Source organism: Phacochoerus africanus, chromosome 5 (assembly GCF_016906955.1).
Source record: "Phacochoerus africanus isolate WHEZ1 chromosome 5, ROS_Pafr_v1, whole genome shotgun sequence".
Classification (NCBI taxonomy): Eukaryota; Metazoa; Chordata; class Mammalia; order Artiodactyla; family Suidae; genus Phacochoerus; species Phacochoerus africanus.
In genome coordinates this window covers 81,466,176-81,490,177 of record NC_062548.1, presented here as the reverse complement: position 1 = coordinate 81,490,177, position 24,002 = coordinate 81,466,176, and the positions used below count along the sequence as shown (strand labels likewise).

The following is a 24,002-nucleotide window of genomic DNA, read 5'->3' as shown; positions in this document are numbered from 1 at the left end:
CCGCAAGGAGAACTCCCTCAACTTTGTTTTTTTATCTGTTTAAATTCTTACCGGCTCTCTTCTGCCTATGACATACATTACATACGCATTGGCTCTAACCAGAATTGCAGTAAACCTTCTATTATTTCTTCCTAAAAATCCTCTGCTCTGGCCAAAACATGTCAACCCCCTAATCCTAGAACACACCTAATATTTTCCTACTTCCTCACATTTCCCACTTCTTGGGATATAACCCCCTCTCCCATCTCACTCACCTTTTAGCAGGTAGCTGGATCCCACTCATGCATCAGGGCCAGGCCCAAACTCAATCGCCTAGTCTAGAGCCACATAATATTGGTGTCCTGAAGAAACTTCAAGACCATCCAGTCCAGCATCATCTGTTTTTAGGGATTTCTCTGTAGACATAGCTAGAGAGTCGGTCCAGTTTTACGCTTCTTGGGGGTTCTCTTTGCCCTCAGCCCAATGACTGGTACATATAGCAGATGCTCACTAAGTACTTATCGATTGACAGATTAATCAATAACTGCTCACAGACTGAGGAGTGTGTGTAACCTGCCCTCTGAATCTGTAGACCAGCTCTCAGGAGACAGTGGAGGAAGTGGGGAGGAGAGGCTGGCTATGAGCCAAGGAGACACTGCTGGGCACCCTGGGATAGCGGGTGGGAAATGAGAGTGATTACAAAGCTGAAAGTCATGGAAATTATCACTCCTCAAATGGACAGTTAAAGGACAAATTATAACCCTTGACTGTCTTCTGGGATACACTTTGGTCTCATCTTTGCTAAAATGAGTGCTCCTGTTACCACCCCCATTGCTGACCGTTTTTATTCCAGCCCTTAATGTCAGGATCTTTGGTGGGAGGTAAATGAACATGGATCCTTGGAATGGTCCTCGGAGACCTCCCTGTAAAAGCTGTCTTTCCTTCTCCTGGGGTGGGGGAGGGGAGGAGTGCTAGGGGGAGAGGACCCTTTTATTTTTGGCAGGCAGCAGCAGCAACAGGAGGAGGTCTGGATTTCCCCTGATTAGTCTGGATTTCCAAGAAAACCCGGAAGTTCCTGAGGGTTGTGGGTCCACTCTCAATTTCACAGATAGGTCTTGTTTCAGTGATTAGTGGTCCTGGCCAGGCTTGTTGGTTTTGAGAGTTAACCAGTGAGCAAACATTTGAGGGACTGCTTATTGGGGACCCCAGAACAAGCATAGGAGAGGATGCCCTATGAGGAGTTTATGGTGTAGTTGAGGCCTCAAGATTAACAAACACCTGCACCAATTAGCAGACGACATGGCAATAATGATCTGCGTGGCCCAGACTGCCCCAGTCTTCCCATCACCGTCTGCCTTTAGATCCTCTTCAAACACTTCATAGTCCAGGCTGCTGGGGGTGCTCCCTTTACCAGCCAGGAGAGGAAGGGGTTCTTCTCCTGATTACAGGGTTGTAAGGGAAGAAGTGGGGAGCAGCAAGGCCATGTTCCAGTCTTACATGGGGAAGAAAAAAACCTAAAGAGAAAAACATACCAGGGAGCACCGGGCAGAGATAGACACACAGACGGAGTTTAAGTCCCTAGTCAACCAGGGCTGCTGGCTCTAGCTTGCAACTTTCCATCGCTGGTTATGATGGGGTTCAGGACACATTACCCCAATCTATACACCTTGGCATACTGAATATTTTAAGCTGAAGGAGTCTGAGAAAACAACAGGGCAGGAATGTCACTCTGATGGCCCCACCCCTTCGTAAAACTCTCATGTGAGAGGTGCTGGAAGGTGCCCTCCCTCTACCTGGAGGAAAGGAGCATCCTTATCTCCAAAGACGAAAGGTCCCCAAGAAGAATCCTAACAGGCTTGTAAGCTCCCCCTGAGTTTACTACATCACTTCATACTCCTTAGCCTGCGCTCTCCCTCCCTGACTGCCCCGCATCGATGCTAGCGGAGAGTACTCAGGTCTATTTCTCTGGATCTTCACTTCCTTATGAGGGCTTCCTTGTCTGTAAAACTTATGTTAAACACATTTGTGTGCTTTTTTCTGTTAATCTGTCTCTGTCAGTTTTTTTTTGTTTGTTTGTTTTGTTTTGTTTTATGGCTGCACCTGCAGCATATGGAAATTCCCGGGCCAGGGACTGAATTCAAGCTGCAACTGCCACCTACACCATAGCTGCCGCTGTCACCTACACCACAGTTGCAGCAATGCTGGACCATTAACCCACTGTGCCAGGCCAGAGTTTGAACCCAAGCCTCTATAGCGACCTGAGCCGCTGCAGTTGGATTCTTAACCCACTGCACCACAGAACTCCCTCTCTATGTCAGTTTAATTGTCAGACCCAGCCAGGGACCCTAAAGTGTCAAGAAAAATGTTTTCCTCCCCTACAGTCCCTACATGAGTCATCACAATCCCCCTTTTTTCCTCTAAGCCAGTGCAGGCCAGACCCCCACCCTCTGCAGCCAAAGGGGCCCCAGGAATGATCATCTAGTACTTGTGTAGTGAGGGCTGGAATAATTTCAGGGGGCAGTCTGGATGGATGGAGAGGAGAGGCATGACCAGGAACAGTGCCAGAAAGGATAGAGGAGGTCTGAGAGGGTGAGTGTGGAGATGGGGCCCCCCTGGGCGGAGTGTGTGAGTAAACCCATGCTCCAGGGGTCCCTGAGAGGGGCATTTGGGATTCTGCTGATGGAGGCAGGACCCTGACCAGACAGCCTGTCCTCAGAGCTCGGCAGGAGGCCAGCAGCTATCTGAGTGGCCTCCGGCACACTTCCTCCGAAGTAATCCCTTTCCACTTTATAATACAGAGCTGGAACTACACATTCTGATTTTACCATGGCTAACCAGCAATGTCATCCTATAGCTAGCTGGCTTTACTTCACATTCAGTTTGTCTTCATCCCCTCTAGCCATTTTATTCTTTCTACTTCATTCTAACCCTCAGCTTTTCTTACTCCCCATTTTTATTTTTATTTATTTATTTTTTATCTTTTTGTCTTTTTAGGGCCGCACTTGCACGGCACACGGAGGTTCCCAGGCTAAGGGCCTAATCAAAGCTGTAGCCGCTGGCCTACACCACAGCTCATGGCAACCCGAATCCTTAACCCAGTGAGCGAGGCTATGGATCGAACCCGAAACCTCATGATTCCCAGTTGGATTCGTTTCCACTGCACCACGATAGGAACTCCCCCATTTTTAAAATGTCTGAAAATGTGCTCACCATTGAGATCTTTGCTCTGTGGAGGAGAGGCAACTAAAGGACCCTAAATCTTTTTTTTCCCCCCTCACCTGTGGCATGCAGGAGTTTCAGGACCAGGGATCGAATCTGGGGTCACAATGGTGACAATGCCAAATCCTTAACCTGCTGCACCACCAGGGAGCTCCAAAGACCCTAAATCTTGACTTTTCAAAATAAGTATTGGACACCCCAGCTAGCAGCTTCTGAATTTCAAACCAAACAAAGGCAAGGTTCCGGGTGTTCTCACAGCACTGGGTGTTCTCCCAGCACCCTGGTTTACATCCCAGAAGGATCCTTCTGGATTGCCAGCTGGAACCTGGGTAGTTTACATGGGGCAGTGTTTGCATCAGGAGTTTGTTTGCGGAGTTCCTGTTGTGGCTCCGAGATAAGAAACTCGACTAGTATTCATGAGGATGAAGGTTTGATCCCTGGCCTCGCTCAGTGGGTTAAGGATCCGACCTCCGCCATGAGCCATGGTGTAGGTTGCATCTGCTCAGATCTGGTGTTCCTGAGGCTGTGGCATAGGCAAGCAGCTACAGCTTGATTCGACCCTAGCCTGGGAACCTCCATAAGCCTCAGATGTGGCCCTAAAAAGAAAAGAAAAAAAAAAAAAACAGTTTGTTTGCCAGCCACCTTAGGGACCTGCTGGGGCCCGAGACAGCCCTCTGCCTCCTCCCTGCCCCACCCAACCTCTGACTCTTCCCAACCTTGCTCCTTCCTGAACTGAGGTGGGGCCCCACCAACCTCCCCAATTCAGCCCTCTGTGACTCAGTGTTGACCACTTCCCCCCACCCCACCCACACTCACATTCCGATGGCCAGCTCACTCACTTCTTGGCATCCGACCCACATGCACCAGGCCTCTGTCTAGAGTAAATAGTCCTCTTCATGGGAGGATTTATGACAGGGCCAGCCCTGTATTGGAGGGGTCACGTGTATCTTAGCCTCTGAGTGCATGCCTTTCTCTGCACAGCTAATAGCTGACTTCTGTGAATCTTCCTTTTGACCCCCGACTGACCTGGGATATTTTGCTTATGGGAACTAAAGACTTATTCTTCAGGGTTGTACCTAGCACAGTGCTGGCTCAACACATGTTCAAAGAAAAGAGTCTTTTAAAAAGAGAGATTAACGGATGCTCCCATCGTGGTGCAGTGGGTTAAGAATTGGACTGCATTGGCTCAGGTTACTGCAGAGGCACAGGTTCGATTCCTAGCCCAGGAACTTCCCTATGTAGGGATGCAGCCATAAAATAATTGCAATAAAATAAAATGTAAAAAAATAAAATGAGATTAATAAATAGAGAGTAATTTAGGGGGCCCTCAGTCTTCCCCAGACCTGAAAGATTCTGCCTCCTCCACGAGGGCTTATTCTGGCCAAGTTAAAGGTGGATTTGGTGGTACCTGGGCTGAAGCCCAGCTCTGCCACTCTGAGGTCTCAGGCCATTATATGACCTACTTAAGCCTCTATTCCTCACATGGCTACTGGGGGAAATTCCATATTTTATCAATTCCAGGATGTACTGTTTTTCAGCTTTTAGTCTCTAAAACCAGGATATATCTCTCAACTGACACAGGAGTAGGAAATTGACTGCCGTTGGCTGCAGTGCCTCTCCCTAGAGGAGGAGCCCAGGGGTGGTTATGGGACTTTTTCTGGCCAATGGAAAATAAAGAGTAGTGATAAACACGTATCACTTCTGAGCCGAAGCTTTAAAAGGTTCACCTCAAAAGCCAGCAAACGCCCAGACAGAGGCTGTTTTGCGGTCTTGCATCTCATAGTGAAGGGGATGTGGAGCTAAGCTGTAGCCAGTGGGCATTTAAGGAGAAAGAAGCATAAACCTTTCTTCATTAGCCATTGAACTTTCAGATTCTATATTTTGGTAGCACAATCTAGCATATTCTGACTGGTACTGTGTCTTCCAGTTAGTTGACAGGTTTTTCTTTCTTTCTTTCTTTCTTTCTTTCTTTCTTAGCAGTCTAAAATGGTACGTCCCACAATTTATGGTAGTGTGGATTCAGTGGGACCTAGTAGTACTTCTCATAGGCTGGACGAATTGTTTAGCACAATGTCTTACCTTCGGTGAGTGTTATATTCATTTTAGTCATTGTTATATTTTCAGCTCTCTAGAAATATGACAGGGCTTGCTATGAGTTTGGTATAGTGATCTGATGACACGGAAAGTTGGCAGCCCCCTCAGACCCCTTGTAGAATTAGAAAGAGTATAAATAAGTCCAAGTAAACAAGAATGTGGCTTAGACACTTGCTGGTGGAGGCTCTTTGAGGGTGTAGGTGTTTCAGATGGACTTCCCAAAAGCCAGCCACTGAAAAAGCCACTTGTTTGGGTAGATAACTAAGAATGCTGAGTTTCTTCTCATGAATTAACAGTTTATTGTCCGGGATGTGAGAAGGTGGGAGAAACTACTCAAGCGTGAGATGGTGAGTTTTTGGTACAATAGAACGAAGAAACACTGTACTCTTTTAGAGCAAATATAAGAATCTTGAATTTTTGCAGAATTAGGAATAGCTCACAGATCCAGTCTGAAGATATCAGACTTGCAGCTAATTCTTTACCTTTTGTTGTATTCCCCTGTGCTTTGGAAGAGCCCTTTCCAGGAATTTTATGGCCCACCCCTGGAGACTGAAAGGCAGTGAGGGTGTTCTGCACACTGGGCTGGGCCACAGTGCAATTCGTAAAGGCTACAAGGTCTGTCTCTAATTTTTCATAGCCACTGTCCACCCCTTTAGCATCTTCTTCCCTGCAGCTCATGTTACTAGCTGGCTACTTCCTTCACTTCCACCACTCAGGAAGATATGAAAGTCATCTATCCTAAAGTATTAGTGATGTAAGCATTACTTCCTCAGGAGCATTTATAGTTTTAAAGAGAACCTAGAAGTGAAAAAGGAAATTAAAGGACAGTATGTAAGGCTGTGTTAGGGATTTGTTAATTCCAAGAAATAGAAACTCACTCAAGTTGACAAAAGAAAAGAAAGACTTACTAGAAAATTGGAATTTGCATGAAACTTGGTTGCAGGTATGATGTGGCCTTAAGGAACTGAAAAGTTCTCAGTCAACTACTCTCTCCAATTTTTTAAAAAATTTTACCCTGTATCCCCAATTCTTTCTGACTCTCTGGGGTGCCTTGGTCTCTCACCTCTCCTGCCTGTGTCTACTTCAGTCTTTTCTTTCAGCAGATAGCTTTCTTTGCTTATCATCAGCTTACACACAGTCCCACCACAGCTGCCCTGAAAAAGTGGCCTCAGAGAGATGGTATTTTGGGATTGGGAGCAGCCACTTTGCCAGAGACCCTTGTCATTTCACATGAACATACAGAAGGCCTATCCAGTCAGTGTGAGTGATTTGTAGGCATGGATGTCCATTCCTTTCTATGCTTGAAGCCAAATTGGTCTACAAGTCTGTTCACCCTCCTCTCCTCCACTTCACAATATCCTCCACGGTATTGAAGTATGTACTCTCTTTTTGCACCACAGTCATTCCTTACGCAATTATCTGAGAGCTCTTTCTAAAATGCAAAGCAAGCCTGCCTCGTCACTGTGTAAGTCCTTCTCAGGCTTCCTGACCAAGGCAGGAAGTCTACCTCCCCCTGGGGCTCCTTCCTTTATTTTCAGCCCTGCATTTTGCCTCCTCCCTTTCCCTAGATCCAGCCTCTAAGAAACTTCTGCTCCCTGGGATGCCCTTCCCCCCTTTGCCTACCAAGCAAACTCCTATGTTACCTTCAGTGTGCTACTCAAAGCCACTTCCTCAGTGAAGTCTTCCTTGATTACCCACAGGCATGGGCCTTTTTTCTTTCTTTTTTGTTCCTGTGACCCTTTGTTTACCCATGTCTGCCAGAAGGTCTGTCTTCTCTACCAGAGCAGGAACCCTTCCAGGTCAGAAAATGGGCTTCATTCTTGTCTGTGCCAGGCAGAGCCTGGCATCAACTAAGTGTTCAGTGTAAAGTAGTTGCAAGACAGTGAAGCATAATGGTTATGAGCATAGATTCTGTTGCTACCTTACCTGGATTTAAAGCCAGGTTCTGCTACCTATTGTGACTTAACATCATTATACTTCAGTTTCTCTATCTGTAAAAAGAGGATAATGATACATCCTATCCCACACAATTTTGCTGAGGTTTAAATGAGGGAATATATGCAAAGGATCTGTCATTCATTATATGAGAGTCATTATTTTTATTATCTTTATTATTTCTGAATAAGGTTTTCCTGTAGCAAGAGGGGCAGAGAGAGCCTTGCACCAGCTCAATGGTTTTGATTAGGAGAGACTATCCATCTATCTATCTGGTCTATATGTCATGTCTGTCTATCTATCTATCTATCTAATCTATATATCATGCAGACTGATATTACTTAAAAATATTTTGTGGTGTACTCTTGTGGCACAGCAGGTTAAGGATCTGGCATTGTCATTGCTGTGGCAAGGGTGTGATCCCTGGCTTGGGAACTTCCCCATGCAGCAGGCATGGCCAAAAATTAAAAAAAAAAAAACTTTTTTTTTTTTTTTTTTGTGGCAGTGACACACTGGCATGTCATCTTCCTGGAGAAATTCATGAAAATTACAAAATACCATCTCTTTCCTTGAGGGATCCTGCATATTTCCTCACCTCCTATTCATTTGCAGGGAATGCATTTTGTAACCCAGAGTGTTGGAAGAGGCTTGGCTGGAAAGGGTTAATCTCTGAGCCTTGGAAGGTACTGGGCTCTGGGGAAAGAGGGGTTTCTAGGGATGTTGGAAAATAAGGTTTTTCTGCATCCATCTGAGGCACTGGGAGGCATTGCCATGGTGATGCAGAGTGTGGGTCCACTTTGCATTTATGTGGGGCTTTTTCTTTCTTCAATTCTGGTAAGGTTCAGTTGAACTAAGAAGAGGCACAGAGAAAGGTAATGCTTTGCTCAGCCAGGGTGGTGTGGCAAGTTATTGGAAAGGCAGGGACTAGACCCTTGACTCATTCAATACCAAGATCTATGGAGCCTGCTCTATGCCAGGCCCAATTCCAGGTATGGAGGATTCAGTAGAAATAAAGGCAAACAGGGTCTCTGACCTAGTGGGGATGCAGGCAGTAATCAAGGAAGCAAATATATGCCATATTTCACTAATTCTAAGAGCCTGACCCCCAATTTAAAAAAATCTCTGGAGTTCCTGTCATGGCTCAGTGGTTAATGAATCCAACTAGGAACCATGAGGTTGCAGATTCGATCCCTGGCCTCTCACAGTGGGTTAAAGATCTGGCGTTGCCATGAGCTGTGGTGTAGGTCACAGATGTGGCTCGGATCCTGCATTGCGGTGGCTCTGGCATAGACCCCTAGCCTGGGAACTTCCTATGCCACAGGTGTGCCCCTAGAAAAGACAAAAAGACAAAAAAAAATAAAATAAAATAATAACAATAATAATAAAATATCTGAAATCAGAGTGAATGCATCTTAGAATCATTGGCATGTCTTATAAGAACATTTTTTTCTTTCATAGTAATACATAAAATAATGCTGTACCTTACAGTGGATGGCATCTGAGATTTAAGAAAAATTTAATAGTATGATTCAGGTGATGGCATTTTAACTCTTCTTGATACTGATTTATTTTCCTTCCATAAAGTTATAGTAAAAACCTGAAACCTGAGGAGTTCTTGCTGTGGTGCAGTGGGTTAATGATCTGGCTTGTCTCTGTGACATTGCTAGTTCAATCCTCAGCCAGGTACAGCAGGTTAAGGATCTGGCATTGCTACAGTTGTGATGTAGGTTACATATGCGGCTCAGATTTGATCCCTGGCCCAGGAACTTCCATATATTGCAGGTATGGCTGAAAAAGGAAAAAAAGCCTGAAGCCTGAAATGGGACAGTGATTTCTTGGACTAATCTATTCCTGGAACTCCTTTAGAAATACTCTCTCAGGAGTTCCCGTCGTGGCGCAGTGGTTAACGAATCCGACTAGGAACCATGAGGTTGCGGGTTCGGTCCCTGCCCTTGCTCAGTGGGTTAACGATCCGGCGTTGCCGTGAGCTGTGGTGTAGGTTGCAGACGCGGCTCGGATCCCGCGTTGCTGTGGCTCTGGCGTAGGCCGGTGGCTACAGCTCCGATTAGACCCCTAGCCTGGGAACCTCCATATGCCATGGGAGCGGCCCAAGAAATAGCAACAACAACAACAACAACAAAGACAAAAGACAAAAAAAAATACTCTCTCAGTTACATGTCTGTGAATCCACTTTCCTTTGAAACCAACAAGGGTCCTGCCTATATCAGTAAAGAATTTGTTTGGCTGCAAATAAGAGAAAAATCAACCAACAATGACTTAAACTAATGTCCTGCTACATCTGCATGAATAAGTCATTGTGTACCCAGGCTTCTATAATTTTGCTCTACCATCCCTCAGCTCATGACTTTAGTCCTCATGGTCACAAGGTGGCTGCTGTACTTCCTGGTCTCTTATCCATGTTCCAGGCAGGAAGAAGGAGGAAGGGCAGAGGCTCATCAGCCTTTTTTTTTTTTTAAGTGAAACTTGACCAACTTGACTGACTGCCTACATCTCACAGTTGTTAGCATGTGGTGTCACGTGCTCACCCAAGCTAGAACGTGGTTATGGAAAATGGAGTTTGGGATGGAGAAGAAAAGCAATAGTGTCTGTTCTGCTGAGGAAACAAAACAATGCAGTTCTCATGAGTGTGTTGTGTACATGTATGTAATGGCATTGGGGGTGGGAATCAGAAAGAAGAGAATGCATTTACTACCCCTGAAGGGAAATTGATAAACAGATTTGTCTAACCTGAAAATGTGACAGAAGCTAGTCAGCACATGTTGAGACAAGGCTGAGTTTCCTCATGCCTCCAAATATCCAGCCAGCATGAGGAACAGTATGATCTCACGGACTCTGGCCATGTGTCACTAACCTCTTACCAATGCCCAAATAAGAGGGAAATAAGATTCCACATCAGAGTAATGAACCTCTGACTCTCAGAGCAGAGCTTCCATTCTGCCCAGAGAGACTGAAACACCATAGAGAAGATGAGTGAGTCGCAAGGGAACAGGACTACTAGACAAGGAGCCACAAGATGGAATAAGTCTCTTTAACCACATGCCAGTGTCTAGAGGGCAGGATTCTAGCCTTGAGCAGCTGGATACTTACATGAGGGTTGGGGAGGTGGGTCAGGGTCAGGTTTGGGGGAGGGATCCCAGGGAGCAGGGTTGGCTACTGGGGGAGCAAGTACATTAACCTTCTTACCATTCTGATGTTCTTTTTTTCCATATCTTTTCATCCTCATTTGTCAACTAACATGGAAATAAAATTCCTTTTGGAAATGTTTGAGAATTATACATGCTCACAGAGTTTATTGCTACCTACAGTGGTAGATGGCAAAAATGGCCACAATCCTTCACCACTCCCTTAGCTTACTGCTCTGTAAGAGGACTTTGCAACCCTTCCCAACAAGAGCAGAGGTTAATTTCTCCCCTCCTTGAATTCAGGCTGCCCCAGGGACTCACTTCGCCAAGAAGAATGCAGTGGGTGTTATTCGTATAGTTCTGAGTCTAGGCCTCCAAAGAACATGTCTGCTTCTTCTCTCTTGGGAACTCAGGGGAATGGGCTGGGCTAGCCTTCTGAGAATGATGGCCACGTGGAGCAAATGGGCTGCCCCAGCAGAGGCCACGGCAGACCTGCCAGTGGGGCAGCAGACCACAAAGCCAGACGAATACACTCTACTACAGAGCCATGAGCTGAATAATGGCTGCTGTTTTAAGCCACTAAATTTGTGTGTGTGTGTGTGGCATATGGGGTCTAATCAGAGCTGAAGCTGCCGGTCTATGCCACAGGCACAGCAATGCGGGATCCAAGCTGCGTCTGCAACTCACACCACAGCTTACGGCAACGCCAGGTCCTCAAATCCACTGAGCAAGGCCGGGGATTGAACCCGCATCCTCACAGATGCTAGTCAGGTTCGCCAACCACTAAGCCACGATGGGAACTCCGTTAAGCAACTAAATTCTGAATGGTTAAGCAGAAAGAGCTAACTGATAGGCTTACTCTGTGCCAGACATTGGCTGTGTAACTTATGTAATTGTCATATTTTTTTAAACTATATCAGTACCTGTTGGGTGTAGAATATGTGTTGGGGTAGAAATAGCCCCCGCCCCACCCCTCAGTTTGCTTCTGCCTGAAATTCCGACTGAATTTGTGTGGTCATTTGCTCTAAGGGGCTTTTAGGCTCCGACAGGAATATCAGAATAATCTGCGATAACCCCCTCTCATTCCTCAGTCTCCTGTCACTTAAAGGTGTATGGGGTTACGGAAGTGGCATTCCAGTTGGAACCTGTCCAACTTCTTATTCTGCCAGCAGCTTTTGAGGGGACTTTCTTGCGGGTTTTTGTTTTGTTTTGTTTTGTTTTGTTTTTGTCTTTTTGCCATTTCTTGGGCTGCTCCTGAGGCATATGGAGGTTCCCAGGCTAGGGGTCAAATTGGAGCTGTAGCCACCGGCCTACTCCAGAGCCACAGCAACTCAGGATCCGAGCCGAGTCTGCAACCTACACCACAGCTCACAGCAATTCCAGATCCTTAACCCACTGAGTAAGGCCAGGGATCGAACCTGCAACCTCGTGGTTCCTAGTCAGATTTGTTAACCACTGAGCCACGACGGGAACTCCTTACTTATGGTTTTTAAGTGTATGTAGGTTCCTAGAGGTCACAAACCAAGAGATGACCCCTTATTGCCCTTATCAGATAGTCCTAGGGAGACCAAGGGAAGAAGGTAAGTGCTACAATTCTTTTTTTTTTTTTTTTGGCTTAGCCCATGACATGCAAAAATTTCTGTGTCAGGGATCGAACCCGAACCACAGCAGTGAAAATGCCAGATTCTTAACTGCAGATCCTTAACACCAGGGAACTCCATACTCAATTCTTTCTATTCAGAAAGAAATGAGAGTAGATGGATGGTGTGGTACATTAAAGCCCTGGACAGGCCACCAGAGCAGTGATCATGGTAATGCTGATGGAGGGCACATCCTCACATTGCAGAGCCAAGAGCAAGGCACAGCCTCAGGCCAGCTGCACACCAGTGTGGATAACCTCACTCTGGATCTTACCATGGGTTTCAAAGTAAAATTTGCCACAGCCCCTTGGGGTAACAGACACTTATTTAAAGTCAAGGTGTCTGCCAAAAGATAATAGCTTTAAATGTAAAATTACAAATCATTATGGGTAATGTGATGCAAATTGCAATAGAAGCATCAGCAGTGTTTTACTTTGATTTCATTTTTTGCTTTTCTTTCATTGCCAGCCGTGTCTTAAGGCCCTGCTAGGGACACCTTATTCAGACACCACTTACCCTCAGCTATGGCATGATATTGTCCACTGCAAGAGGACATCAGTAGAGGCTAAGGGGATGGTGGAAGAGTCCACTTATTTATACAAACTGAGGTTATTTCTAAGAAACCCAGGTTTAATTTTTTCAATGTTGGTTTCTTCATTTACCTTCTAAGCTGTGCCTAGACATGCTGAAGTTCTACTGAGAATTGGAAGTCAGTTGTAATAGTCAATCCAAAAGTCACCCTTTATCAAATGCTAAGTGAAGGCTTTTAAATAACCAGTTTGCCGGATTTTTCCTTTACTGTCTCTCAGCCTCTGCTGGAGGAGGAATGATTTGTAAGCACCTTGGTCCTTAAAAGGTTCAAGCTTGAGTTTTGTGTGCTTTTCCCAAGAGGTGGGAAGAAATTGAACAGTGGTCGTTTTTCAATGAGCTTTTCCTTTTAGCCATGGAGAGGGAGATATTGCTGGATTTAAGATGTCTCTAAGCAGCAAAACCAGAAAAGAAAGGAATAAGCAGCAAAAAATAAACAAGTGTTAAAGCACTCTTTGAAACATTTTATATCAAATTTCTTTCAAGGAAGGGGTTCAAATTGGCTGGCCATTTGGTCACTGAGAGAAGCCCTACAAAACTTATTTCCCCCAAACAGTAGATGTCTCCAAAGGGCGACTGCTGAGAGGGTTCTTGACCAAGGTTTCTGGAGTCTTCAGGTTGAGATGTGTGGCTCTCGCTTCATCTTCCTCTTTTTTTTTTCAGCTTCTCAGTGGCCACCTGTTTCCGAGGAGCTCTGCTCTCATAATGACAAGGAAACCTAAAGGCTGAAAATAGAGCAGATTTCCCAGAATCTCAGGTACCAAGAGCAGAGCAGGGTGGGGATTTCTTGGACATGAGTTCACATTAGCTGATGAAATGCGGCTGTCGTGTACCCTCAGCTCCGTCCAGCTCCTGGTGACAGGGAAGGAAGCCAGTTTCACTGGTAAAATACTGCAGAGGTTTTCACCGTGTTTTCATGGGAAAGGCTGAGCTTCCACATGCTGGAAACAGGGGCCAGACTCAAATGAACGTGCAGCTAGGACTGCCTTTTCTTCTTCTTTTTTTCTTTTTATGACTGTAAGTGTGGCATATGGAAGTTCCCAGGCTAGGGGTCAAATCAAAGCTACAGCTGCTGGCCTGCACTACAGCCACAGCAACGCTGGATCTGAGCCACATCTGTGACATACACTGCAGCTTGTGCCAATGCCGGATTCTTAACCTACTGAGCCAGGCCAGGTTTCATACCTGCATCCCCAAGACACTATGTCAGGGGAACTCCTGCCTTTTCTTTCTTTCTTTTTTTTTTTTTTGTTGTTGTTGCTATTTCTTGGGCCGCTCCCTCGGCATATGGAGGTTCCCAGGCTAGGGGTTGAATCGGAGCTGTAGCCACCGGCCTATGCCAGAGCCACAGCAACGTGGGATCTGAGCCGCGTCTGCAACCTACACCACAGCTCACGGCAACGCCGGATCGTTAACCCACTGAGCAAGGGCAGGGACCGAACCTGCAACCTCATGGTTCCTAGTCGGATTCGTTAACCACTGCATCACGACGGGAACTCCAACTCCTGCCTTTTCTAATGAAAGTGCTCTATCAATTTCTAACAATGAGAACTGTATTAGATCATTAGCCCCATAACTCTCATTCGAATGTTTGTCACCTGAGCACTTGAGGTCAGATGCAAGTGAGGTCTGTCAGCCTGAGCACCTCCTTCCCGAGACCACTGGCTTCTGGAGCACACTTTAGATTGGTGTGAAACATCATTTCAAGAGAAGCTATGTAACTTGTCCAAAAGGTCCTTAGCCCATTTCATTAGACAAAAGCTATGAGCAAGGCATCCTCAGTTAATACTGTTCATCTCCTTCACCAGCCTCTTTGCTCAGGGTTCTGACCCAAGAAAATAATAGTAGCAGATAGTTCTCTATTTCTGTGTAATAAATCATCTCCAAACTTAACTGCTTCAAACAATAAACATTGATTACCTTACACAGTTTCTGTAGGTCAGAAATTCAGGAGAAACTTAGCTTGGCAGTTCCAGTTCAAGGTCTTTTACAAGGTTTTAGTTAAGATCCCAGCAGAAGCTGCAGTCATCTGACGGTTTGACTGGAGCTGGAAGATCTACTTCCAAGGTGGTCCCCTCACTTGGCTGGCAACTTGGTGCTGCTGTAACTATGAAGGTATTACTTTGGTTAATTTTTTTTAAATACATAGTAAACTAAGTAAATACCTATTCATTAGGAGGGATCTAAAACCAAATTTCCCTACCATTGTAATTTTGTCTGCTCTGCTTCATGCTGCCAGCTGTCTCCTCTGGATACACGTCTATCTCCTCACCCAAGCTGCTTGTGCCTTAGGGTCAGGAGCCTTGGGTTATTAATATCTCCAGTGCCCCACCACCCCCAGTCCCTGCCCACCTCTTTCTCCATTGCCTGGGAGTTTACCCACTATGACACATACAGAAGGTGTTCAACACGAAGAAAAGTCAATAGAATTACTTCTTACCTGAAGTGTATTCCACAGTGGGGGAAATACTGACTCAGAGGAGAATCTCAACCCATGTTCAGTTAGAGTGAGCAGAAACATGGGTCTCCATTGTTCCAGTTTGATCCCCCTGCCAAATGGGCTGATGACATGGGGATGCTAAGAGTGGTGTGTGGTGGGAATAAAGGAACAGGAACAAAGACCTCAATGATTTCTTTTCTTTTCTTTTCTTTTTTTGGCCACCCCATGGCATGGAATTCAGATCTGAGCTGCAGTTGCGACATAATCTGCAGCTTTAGCAATGCTGGATCCTTAACTCACCGTGGGTCAGGATTGACCCTTCATCCCAGCACTTGCAAGACACCACTGATCCCATTGTGCCACAGCAGGAACTCCAATGATTTTTTTTCTAAGCTGGGTCAGGGACTTCATTCTTCTTGGAGTCCCAGGCAGAATGGGCAGGTTTTTGTTTGGTTTGGCTTGGTTTTTTTTTTTTTTTTTTTTTTTTTTTTTGCTTTTTAGGGTTGCACCCATAGCATATGGAAGTTCCCGGGCTAGGGGTTGAATTGAAGCTACATCTGCAACCTACACCACAGCTCACAGTAACACGAGATCTTTAAGCCACTGAGCAAGGCCAAGGATCAAACCGGAGTCCTCATGGATACTACTTGGGTTCATTACTGCTGAGCCACAATGGGAACTCCAGAGTGGGCAGGTTTGAAGATGGTTGGCAACCCTCAGATGTGGTCCTGAGGCTCACCTGTGGCTCATTACAATGGAGAAACTGATCCCTGGTAGAGCTGTAGGAGGCACAGAGTGAAAAACATCCTTGTCATTTAAAAAGGAAAACATGGGGGTTCCCTAGTAGCTCAGTGGGTTAAGGATCTGGTATTGTCACTGCTGTGGCTCTGGTTACTGCTGTGGTGCAGGTTTGATCCCTAGCCTGGGAACGTGTGCATGTCTTGGGCACAGCCAAAAAACATAAAAAAATAAAAAAAGGAAACTGTGTCCTTCCCCTTCCAGACTACTCCCCATCAGTGCATCCTGCACAGGCATTGGCAGGAAGCGGAGAAGGAAGAAGAAAAGGAAGGAGGGGCATTTCCTCTCACAGACTGGATTGCCAAAGCAGCTGCTCTAAGATTCCTCTTCTCTGTGGGTCTTCCAGACTATGTGGCTCTGCTACTTGTCCAGAAAAGACTTTCTCATGTGTTTCCCATTTGAGAAAGGTACTCCCTGTCTGCTTTGTTTCCCATGTCTTCCACTGTTTGCCTACTTTTTCTAGGACAAACACTTTCCTCACTGCTCCCTGCTTTGGCCAGGCTGGTGTGTCCTTCAAGGCCTGAGGAAGTCACTTCCCATTGGGTTAAACTAGAAAAGGAATGTACGGGCATAGAATTACCATACAACCCAGCCATTCCACTCCCAGGTATGTACCTCAACGGATTGAAAACAGGTATGCAAACGAATACTTACACATAAATGTTCACAGTACCATTATTCATAATAGCCAAAAGATAGAAACAACTCAAATGTTCATCAGAATGGACAAACAAAATGTGGCAGGTATATCCTTACAGTGGAATATCTTTCAGCCTTAAAAAGGAATATAGTGCTTAAACATTCTACAACGTGGATAAACCTTGAAAACAGCATGCTAAGTGAAAGAAACCAGATGTAAAAGATCGCAGGTACGATTCCACTTATGTGAAGCTTCCTGAGAGGAAGAGGAAACAGGGAGCGATTGCCTGATGGCTATAAGGCTTCCTTTCAGAGTGATGAAAATGTCTTTGGAACTGCTTAGAGGCAGTGGTTGCACAATGCTGTGAATGTACTTGATGCCACTGAACTGCATGCAATAACTGGTTAATGTGAAATTTACCTCGATTTTAAAAAACTGATGCTTAAAAAATAAAATCTATTTTATTTGTTGTTGGGGGGGAGATATTTTTGTGGTAAACACAAAAATCTGGGATGGACCCTGCTGGCTCAGACATGTCTAGGTCCTGGGGCTCAGCAAAGCTGTCATGGGATTGTCTCCATCTCTCAGTTTCCCATTCTCTTGACATCCCTTACAGGATAAGAGGAGAGGACCATTGCCAGTTCTGGTGTCAGGTGATGCTCAGGGAGCAAGAAGGACTTCTTGGCTTGGACCAATCACCCTGACCAGGGTATGGAGACTTTTGACTGGTTTGGCTCTAGTCAAATGGTCACTCCTGGGGCCAGTGCAGGATGAGGGTCTCAGAGAGGGTGTGAGGTTGGCACCACCCAAAGCCCATAGGTTGAATGGAGTACTGTGGAAGGGGAAGGGCAATTTTCTGAGAGAAAGGATCCTGGGTAGCAAAAATAATTTCCATAGAGGCTTCACTGCCTTTCTTACCATCCTCCATGGAAGACCCACCCTTCTTCCCCAACCCTGTGGCATGGCTTTGCTCCTTTTCAAAGTATCTCTGCCCACTTGGCCCACTGGGACCTCCCTTGCCAATGGAACTACATTCAAGAGTGGAATCCAGCCCTGTAGGTGGTCGTTTTAATTTCTTCAGTCTTTACAGAGAGCAACTTGGCACTGTGCATTAAAATTTGAACATTCTTTTCTTTTGACCCTTCAGTTACACTTTTAGAAATATATCCTAAGGAGAAATGCAGCAAGAGTGCAAAGATGTATCTACATAGGGCTAGCCTCTGGGTAATTGCTGATAGCAATGAACATGGAGTAACATAAATGATCATCAACAGGGGATGGGTCAAATAAATTATGCAGAAGATGAATGAAGGATAGCCATGTAGCTGTTTAAAGGGATAACAAACATCTCCATTTATTGACTTGACCATGAAATTTAGTTTTTTGCTTTTTTTGGCTTTTTAGGGCCACACCCGTGGCATGTGGAGGTTCTCAGGCTAGGGACCTAATTGGAGCTACAGCTGCCAGCCTATACCACAGCCACTGCAATGCCAGATCCGAGCTCCATCTGTGACCTACACTACAGTTCATGGCAACGCCGGATCCTTAACCCACTGAGCAAGGCCAGGGATTGAACCCCTAACCTCATGGTTCCTAGTTGGATTCATTTCTGCTACGCCATGATGGGAACTCCCATGAAATTTAATTTTTAAAAAAGGATAGGGACTTCCCTTTGTGGCTCAGTGGTTAACAAACCCAACTAGGAACCATGAGGTTGGGGGTTCAATCCCTGGCCTCGCTCAGTGGGTTAAGGATCCAGCATTGCTGTGAGCTGTGGTGTAGGTTGCAGATTCGGCTTGGATCTGGCATTGCTGTGGTTGTGGTATAGGGCGGCAGCTATAGCTCCAATTAGGTCTCTAGTCTGAGAACCTCCATATGCCACAGGTGCAGTCCTAAAAAAAGCCCCCCCCCCCCAAAAAAAAAGGATATACAAAGGAAATATAGTACGACCACATATTTTAAAAAAAAGTAACCCTTATTAATGAGAGAGACTGTACATTTTTCTCTATAAAGACTTAATGCATCTCTTAATGGCCAAAATTAATACAAAATAAACTCCACTATTTAATTACATTTCTGGAAGAACACTAAAAGGGCTATAGGTCATAACCATTTCAGCCCATCTCAGAAGCCCAGTCCTCCAAGCCCAGTTCTCTATGTCCTATGAGCTGCTCCAGAGTCTTGAATGTGCTGCAGTTCGAATACTCTACTGAACTCTAATCCACAAAGCTTTGCCCTACTCTGTACATCATCTCATTCAGTTGCATCCCTTTATTATGCAGCTCAATTTAGCTTTGCTCAGCAAATAATAATTCTTCCTTTCTCCAGAAGAGAGAAGTGAGGGGAAAACAAATAGGCAAATTTAGGATTTTCTTCAGTGGCAGGAGGAAGAAGGCTGGTAAGATACTCTGATATTAGTGATTGTAGCCCATGTAAAAACATGTATCTGCAGGCATAGAAAACAGTATGGGAAAAATACACAAAAATGATATCGGAGTATCACTGGGTGGTAGGACTAATAGGTGATTTTTTTTGCTCTCTCTATACTTTTTGTCTGAATTTCTTTTTATAGAGCATGTTCTAGTTTTATATTCAGAAAGCTCTTTCTTTTAACAAGAATCCTTCATGCTGTGGCATATTTCTTTTCATTTTTTTTCTGAGATCTAGCAAAGGATAAAGAGAAGTGAGACACTGACTGAATCCATCCTCAATACAAGATGATTTCTCTTTTTTCTTTAATTTTAGAATTTTAAAAAAGTAACCCCCTTCACATATTACGAGAACTATGGAAAAAAAAAAAAACATTCCTTAGTAGGTTTATAAATTTTATCCATAACATGCTACTGTGTAGAGTCATTTAAGATAAAGCAGGGAATTTCTGTTGTGGCTTAGTGGGTTAAGGACCTGACATAGTGTCCATAAGGATGAGGGTTCGATCCCTGGCCTTGATCAGTGGGTTAAGGATTTGGTCTTGCCACACGGTTGTAGGTTGCAGATGCAGATCCAATTTGACCCCTAGTCTAGGAACTTGCATAGGCCGCAGGTACGGCTGTAAAAAAGAAAAAAAGAAAACAAAGCGGGCTGAGCCTGCAGTGCAACAGCTGAGCTTGTCCTGAGGGCCAAGGGCAGTCTCTCCACTGCCTGGGGTGGGAGTGGAGATAGGGACACTGGCCTCCCTCAGCAGCTGCCCCTGTGAACTCCCCTTCTCCAAACAGAAGCTGACCCCTGCAGCCTGGTCATTTGGTGTTGGTGACTCCAGGCTGCCACGGTGGAGTTTCCAGAGCCCCTTGTAAGAGCCTCCACAGGGTCTGAGTGACCTTGTGTGGGAAGCCACACACGAACTCTCCCCTCTGCAGACTTTCTGTGTGAGAACTCTGGAGTCTGAGCCGGGTAAAAACAACCCTGCTGCCACCTTTCCTCTTCCTGCCCAGGTCCATTCTCGGCTCCTCTGCCACCTCCCCTGGATCCTCTCTGGCCAGCTCAGTTTCTGTTTCTGGGCCAGGCAGGGAAAAAGCATTTGGCTCAGCCCCTTGTTTGTCAGGAGTCCAACATTGCCAGGGGTCTCGCCTGGTTTCAAGAATTTCCCAGTGCCTTGCCTTGCTCTGTAGTCAAGTTTCTAGCCAGGATTTCTTGGCTCTGAGAAAGACTCAGTGCCTGTTGGAGTCTTCTAGGCCTGTGTTGCATTTGCAGCCACCTGGCTCTGACTGGGCGACAGTTCGGCCCTCCTGGGTCAGCCCATCTCCTTCTGCTTGGCCAGCAGAGGTGGCCCTTTGTGTCGTTTGTCCTGGGGCTTGGGAGGGAGGAGGCTCCAAGTTTCTGTCCCCAGCCCTCTGTCCTGGGTTTACCGCAGCTTCAGCCCAGACTCAGGGGTGTCACTGCCTTCCAAAAGCAAGCAGTTCCTGCCTATCTGGCAAAGACAAGAATGTCAAACCTGAACAGCCCCAGCCCCTGTTTCTAAGTCAGACCTATACCTGTTCAGTACCTGGGCCTCTCCTGCTAGGAATTTCCAGCTGTTCTGATCTTTCGCATAAGGGCTTGGCAAGGCTGAAAGGTCTGGAAGCGAATGAATTCTGGAAGCCTGAAGAACACCAGGCCTGGGTTGGTGGGTGCCTCTCCCCCTCCCTGCTTAAGGACCCTCTCTCAGACTCCCCCTCATGTCCTACCTTTGGATTCACCTGAGGCAGAGGGCCTGAAAGGGTGCTGGGCCCTGGAGTCCAAATTCCAGGGGAAAAGAGAACAGTTTACCATGTGACACTGTGCCCCAGCAAGGGGCCTGAGGGTTGGATGCCCAGTATGGAGAAAGGGTGTGAGCCAAGGCTGCAGGTTCCAGGAGCCAACTTGAGAGCCTGTTTAGGACTTGGACATACAAGTGTAGAACTCAGGTGCCCCCACATGCCCTCATCACCATAGATGACCCATGCCCTGCCTTGGTGTGAGAAAGCTGTGATTGTTAAAATAATGCATCCTTGAAGTTCCCATTGTGGTTCATCGGATTAAGAACCTGACATAGTGTCCATGAGGATGTGTTTGATCCCTGGCGTAGCTCAGTGGGTTAAGGATCTGGCATTGCTGCAAGCTGTGGCGTAGGTTGCAGATGCTGTTTGGATCTGGCATCGCTGTGGCTGTGGCGTAGGCCAGCAGCTGTGGCTCCAATTTGACCCCTAGCCTGGGAACTTCCATATACCACAGGTGTGGCTGTAAAAAGAAAAAAAAAAAGTAATGCATCCTTGACAAAACTTCCTTTCTCTTCGTTCAGACTATAATGTATTTCCCGAGCTCTCCTTTGTTTTGTTTTTTTTTTTTAAAGGTACCAGGATCAAAAATATACAGGTAAATACTTGAGTATTTGTAGCTTGTGTTCAGTAACTGGCAGGAGTGTAGTTGTAATCACTAGAGGAGGAAAAAGGCATTGTTACTGAGGGTTTGCGCTTGACACTTCTTCCACTCTAGTACATGTACAGGAGATAAAGTAGGTAGTTGGAAGGATGCCCTGCCTGTGCTCCATCCTTCCAGCCCAGCATATATTTCCCGGCTCTCTTCCCCCAAGGTTGCTGAACCCCCCCAGCTGACTTCTGCCTTGGGAGTGAGGAGCTGCAGGGAAAGTCCAGACTGGGGTGTATTGGTAAGTTGTGTTAGGCTTTTCCTTTGAACCCAGGCTATTCCCTGGACGGTGGGCGGAACCCGATAGTGGGTAGGAGGAGCTGCAGTTCTCCTCTGGGGCCGCGAGGGTAGTTGACGGGTCCCAATGACTGGATTTTGGCTGTCCTCTGGCTAATACAAGAGGACGTGCACACCCTTCGCCCAGTTGGGTCCTCTCACCACCCCACTCCGAGGTGGACAGGGACCAGCCTCAACCACGCATAAGGAAATCGAGGCTCAGAGATTCCACGACTGCCCCCTCTCAGCCCGTTAAAGGCCCCCCAAACCCAAGCGTCCTGTCTCCCGGGCTGAGGATCCGTCCTGACTTGGCCCTCTGGGTGTCGCGTTCTGCACGGCTCATCTGCGCCGCTCATCAGTCCCCTGGCACAGCCTTTGGCTTCCCCCGCTCGGGAGAGAGAGCGGGTGTTTCTGGGCTGGGCCGGGCGGCGCAGCACGCAGGGCACGGAGAGCACAGGCTGGGAGCTGGAGCCGAGGGCGGGCTCGCAGCCGGGCTGGCCTTCGCTCCGGGTGCCCCAGCTCCCGCCCGCGGGGTGGCGCCGGGAGGGCCCCGCGGCTCCCGCGGCTCCCGGCGGAGGCTCGGGCCACCGCCATTGGCCGCTGAGCCCCGGGTCGGGAGGGGGCGCGGGCCCAGGCGTCAGGTTACTCTGCCCAAGCGGCCGTGGGGGAGGGGCGGCTGCGGCAGCTGGCCAGGGGGTGTGGGGGCGGGGGCCTCGGGCGGAAGGACCCCCTCCCCCCAGGACAGGCCCCATTCTTGGCCTTAAAGGGAAACCATGACCGCGCTTGTATCCAACTCCTGTAACAAACATTTGTGAAAACTCATTACGTGTCAGGTGCTGTGCTGGACTTGGGTGCGTGTAAAGTGGCATTGCTGGGGTTCTGCCCAAACTTGCCTCTAACTGAGGAAATAAATCCACACGGAAGAAGAACGCTGAAGACACCAGGAAGTAGATGATAAGGCCTGAGAAAACATGAGTAACCAAAGTTATAGGGGTTCCTGGAAAAGGAAGTCTCTCTCCTCCCCCATCCCCGGCGTAATCTGGAAAGCTGCCGAAAAGAGGCCAGGTGTGGCTGCCTTGGCACCTCCCCCGGGGAAGGGGGACCTGCCAATGGTGAGGGAGAGCCATCCCATCATGCCTCGAAGCCACTGGCCTCAGAACTATCCCCTTCTGACGCTGTCGAATGTCCCCTACCCACTCCCACTGCAGCCCGCAAGCCTGCCCTGTCTTCCCAAGAGCTCCCACTGCCTCTAGTCTCCATCTGCTCCAAGGCTAAAGCCGTCCTCCTGAAGGCTGGTCTGGCCCTCGAGGACACTGCCGGTCCACAGCCCTCTTCAACTAAGTTCTTTTCTCCTCAGGCCATGCTTTAGGACTGGAGATGTCTCCTCACTCACCAGTGAAGCTTCCAATCTGCTGCTTCGCCATCTTCCTTCAAAAACCCAGCTCCGGAGTTCCCGTCGTGGCGCAGTGGTTAACGAATCCAACTAGGAACTATGAGGTTTCAGGTTCGATCCCTGGCCACACTCAGTGGGTTAAGGATCCGGCATTGCCGTGAGCTGTGGTGTAGGTTGCAGACACGGCTCAGATCCTGAGTTGCTGTGGCTCTGGTGTAGACCAGTGGCTACAGCTCCGATTTGACCCCTAGCCTGGGAACCTCCATATGCCATGGGAGCGGCCCTAGAAAAGGCAAAAAGACTAAAACAAAAAAACAAACAAAAAAACCCCCAGCTCCTTGGAGTTTTCTGGTGGCTCAGCCGATTTAAGATCCAGTGTTGTCACTGCTGTGGCTTTCATCGCTGCTGTGGCATTGGTTTTATCTCTGGCCTGGGAACTTCCACATGCCACAGCTGTGGCCAAAAACAAACAAAAAGAAACAAAAAACCCAGCTCCTTTGAAATACGTGTCAATAATAAGGTGACCCCACTTCTAGTTAGTGTCACCTTATCCTACTGGTCACTTCCTCTATCCTGTAGTGATTTCAGTACTGGGTTCTTTCTCCTCCACTGTCATCATTCTTGGGGACTTCAACATCAATGTTTATGATCTTGGCCCTAGTAATACATCTTCTGTCCCACCCTAGCCTCACCATCACACCCTAGACCTGGGAATCATGAATGTCTACATCTTCTCTAAAATCCCAGATTCAAATATCCCACTACCTGCCAGCCTGCTAGCTCATTTACTCACTCTGGTTCTTCCACTAGCTCTCCTGCCTGAGACCGCCAATCCATTGCTGTATTGTTTCCTGACTATCTCCCCTCAGGTCTTCACTTAGTCAGCTGAGAGTCCACGATCCAACATGGGAAATCTCCCTTGCAAACACTCTTAACTCCTAACACCAGTCTCTCTCTATCATAATCACCTGGCGAA

The 24,002-nt window shown here is 46.9% G+C and overlaps 1 long non-coding RNA gene across 2 annotated transcripts in view; it reads left to right on the top strand.

The window, feature by feature from the left end:
* The window catches only part of LOC125128013 (uncharacterized), a 61,890-nt gene extending 38,729 nt beyond the window's left edge, over positions 1-23,161 (top strand). Inside the window, exons 3-7 of one of the 2 annotated variants that reach the window (XR_007135113.1) lie at positions 13,262-13,355; positions 16,300-16,443; positions 17,093-17,185; positions 21,524-21,598; positions 22,991-23,161. This is a non-coding gene — a long non-coding RNA (uncharacterized LOC125128013). The remainder of the gene's footprint in view (positions 1-13,261; positions 13,356-16,299; positions 16,444-17,092; positions 17,186-21,523; positions 21,599-22,990) is intronic. The other variant, XR_007135114.1, reaches the window with a different exon arrangement.
* Positions 23,162-24,002: the final 841 nt, after the last annotated feature.